The sequence below is a fragment of the Acomys minous genome (genome assembly GCF_964271855.1).
Source record: "Acomys minous genome assembly, chromosome: 1".
NCBI classification, from domain to species: Eukaryota; Metazoa; Chordata; class Mammalia; order Rodentia; family Muridae; genus Acomys; species Acomys minous.
The window spans coordinates 67,546,146-67,549,808 of record NC_140483.1 but is presented as its reverse complement, the minus strand read 5'-3'; positions in this window follow the sequence as shown (position 1 = coordinate 67,549,808).

Genomic DNA, 3,663 nt, shown 5'->3' with positions numbered 1-3,663 from the left:
CCATGAGCTCACGGCTTGACCATACATGTGATTCTTGGGGTTACAGTCCCTTCCCCCCTTCCTATGAAGAAACAGGGCCCAGAGAGGGAAAGCTACTTGCTCAACGTCTCACTATGCAAGCTCTTCCAAGACCTACAAACTATCCTGGAAACTCAGATACTCACCACTCTGCCCTTCTCCAGATAATTCCCACAGAGGCAGAGAAATGGCAACATTCCCACTAAGTGCTGGCGTGCAGGCAATTCAACTGGCCTGCTCTCAGGGACCTTCAGGGTCCTCCTACGTCATCACCTGCACCAGGTATGTGGGCTGTAAGAAGCCTCATGCTCTTTGACATGTACCTGCCCTACGTGTTTCAAAACCTGACAGCTTAAAAGTGACTCTTTTCCCTGACCTCAGGAACAGGAAGCTGTAGCCCCAGAGAGGAGGGATGCAGTGAACAGCTCGGTCGATGCACAGAGAGCAGAGGCAGAGACAGAAAGCAAAACACAAGGCGCTGGAGAGATGGCTCAGAGGTTAAGAACACGGACGGCTCTTCCAGAGGATCCTGGTTCAATTCCCAGTACCCACATGGCAGCTCACAACCGTCTGTAACTCCTGTTCTGGGGATCCAACACCCTCGCACAGACATACATGCAGTCAAAACACCAATGTAACATGACATAAAAAATAATTATATATATATATATATATATATATATATATATATATATATATATATATATTTATATATAAGAAAGCAAAGCATAAAAGCTGCATCTTTGGGTTCTAAGGATGAACAGGAAGCAGGCATGGTTAAAAAAAAAAAAAGGAATCCAAGGCTGGAGTGTGGCTCAAGTCAGTGCGTAGAGTGCTCACCTAGTATGCACAAGGCCCTAAGTTCATTTACCAACATCATGTAACACCATGGAGCAGTTGTGAGGTGCATGCTTGTAATCCCAGCATTGCAGAAGTGGAGGCAGGAGGATCAGAAGTTCAAGATCATTGATGACTACACAGACTTTGGGGTCAGCCTGGACTACATGAGATCCTGTCTAAAAAAAAAAAATTTTTTTTTTAACTAATAAAAAAAATAGAGAATTGGAAAAAAAATACTCAGTTGTTTTTGTTTTGTTTTGTTGTTTTTTACAGAGATTCTCAGGTAGCAGAGGACGGCCTCTGTTTCCTCAGTGCTGGGATTACAGCTGTCTGTCACTTGTTTATCAAACTATTGCATGGATGCCACGGACCACCGTGAAGAGCAAGGGTCCTAAGATATCAGGTGGGGACGGATTCGGCGCGACAGACAGACACGAACACAAGGGAGGTTCAATGCTGCTGTCAAGATCTTTACTTGAGCTCAGTGGTTTATACAGTCATGACAGGAACTTCTGCTAGCTACAAACCACAGTTTAAGAGGTAGAGATCAGGTTACAAAGCGCAAAGTGCAGCAACAATCAGAAACTAAAAGTACAACAATGTCCTCTGGCTATGCACAAGGGTCAGAGACAGACTGTGGTTAATCACCTCAGAAGGTGGCATGAGCTTTTCTTGGAATTCGCAGTCAGCTAGGCGAAGCTGGCTCCTTTCTCAGGCATGTTATTATTAACAGCTTTTACCCATGAGAGAAGTACAAGTCTGCACGTCTGCAGCCCATACTTAGATAAAGTTGTTATATTCCTTTACACATCTTAGTATTTCTGGTAGTCCCATACATTGTAAACCAAAACAATCCCATGGGGCTCCATACTTTACTACCACCTTGGTGAGTTGTGTAATTATGTCATTTTTTCTTTGCTGCAGTTAAAGTGCACCATGGAGGTCTGGCCCTCAAGATTCTTTCCCAGGGACTCAGGTCCTAATATCTTATCCTTTTACCATCCTTAGTAACTCATCGTGTTAAATCCTCATCTACACTCCTATATATGATAATGGAGGGTAGGGAGTGGTTCTTAGAGCTATGGTCCTCTGTATTTGGGTCTCTGCCACCATTTCCCTTCAATCCAGTCCTAAGTTGTCCCGTTTTCTGTTTTACTGGGAACTCCTGGGACTGCTTCATTCTCCTCGCTATCCTCACATTCCTGGATATGCCTTCTCTTCCTAGAATTCTTTAGCCTATAGCTGTTGCCATTTGTCAAGTGCCTCCTGTACAGTCGCATTTTCTTTCTGCATCACCTGCACAAACACCTTCACCCCCAAGGTGTAGTTTCATTTACAGTCATGTTTCTGGTAATGTTTAATATGAGACGTTCAGCTTTCTGCGGAACTACTTCATCCACGGCCACCATTGGTTCATTTCCCGATGGACTCACATCAGGTTTCTCAGTTACTGAGATGTTTAGAGGGTAAGAACGGCCTTGCCCTGGAGGTGGACTTAATAAGAATGCGTGAGTGATTATAGAACAAGGAAGGAGGAAAAGCAGAAGTAGGCCAATAGCCAGGCTCTGTACACCCAGGACTCGGGATGCTCATCTCAACAAATACCTGGGCTTCTGCCAGGGACCCTTGCGAATCTGGTTCCCCATTACCTGATGGATGTCGGAGCATCCTCCGAGCCGATAAGGTTGCATGTCACACAGACTCTAACGGAGTGGGTGTGGCAAATAGATGTAGAGAACAAGGGGAAAATACTCAGGAAGGAGGGTGGATGGCTGTGTCTGCTGCCTGTGTGATGTCAAGTAGCTGCTGCCTGGACACTCAGCGGGAACCGCCTGTTCCCAAAGCAGCAGCCTCAGAACCGGAAGAGTAGCTGTTCCTGCCCCTTCAATCTGTTTCTGATTCCATCTGAGCAGATCTAGCTGGCTGATTCAGACCAGGTCACGGGCTGTTTGCGTTCCTGATGGGAGTTGCGTTCCTGATGGGAGATGGGAGTTGTCACACCTTTTTTCCCTGGTGTGACAAAGTACCAGGCAGGATCAACTAAAGAAGGAAGCGTTTACTGTGGCAGCTCACAGCTGGAGGGCACACAGTCCATCGTGCTAGGGAGGCATGAGGCAGCTGGTCACACCACATCCCAGTGACGAGGCCACAGGACTCCCAGCTTATGGGACAGTGCCGCCACATTCAGAGTGGCTTCTCTCTCCTCAGTTAAGGTGTTCTGGAAACATCCTGAGGTATGTTTTGAGCGATCATAAATCCCATCAAGTGGGTTGTCACTATTAACCATCACAGGTGGTGATCTCAGGCGCCCTCCAGGACTTGAACAGTATTATCTCCAAACGGAAAGTCCAGATGTTGCACAGCAACTCAACCCCAAAAGCCTTCTTTGGCCCACAGACAAGCCTGGATGCTGAATTCAGCGGGGAGGACTTCCCTTTAAAGGGCACATGGCCAAGGAAAATGTTTTATCTCCTGTGTGGATACCAACCCACAGACTGAATGGGGTACAACTGAGCAGTCCCAGGCTGCCTATAGCACGCTCCCACACAAGGCATTCAAACAAAGGTGCAGCTGCCTCCCTCTGGCAAGCCCGAGCTTCTGTCTCCTGAGGATCATGATCGTTTTTGTGGATGACTTACTTCACATATTAACAGCATTTCTGGTGCTGGCCTTTCAGCTGGCCAAGAGCACAGCCAGGTAACTCGTGGCTGTGACAGGCAGAGGCACAGACGCAAATGTGAGACTACCCTGGTCTATAGAAGGAGAACCAGGCAGCACTCCAGACAGTGACTGTCAAACAAGCAG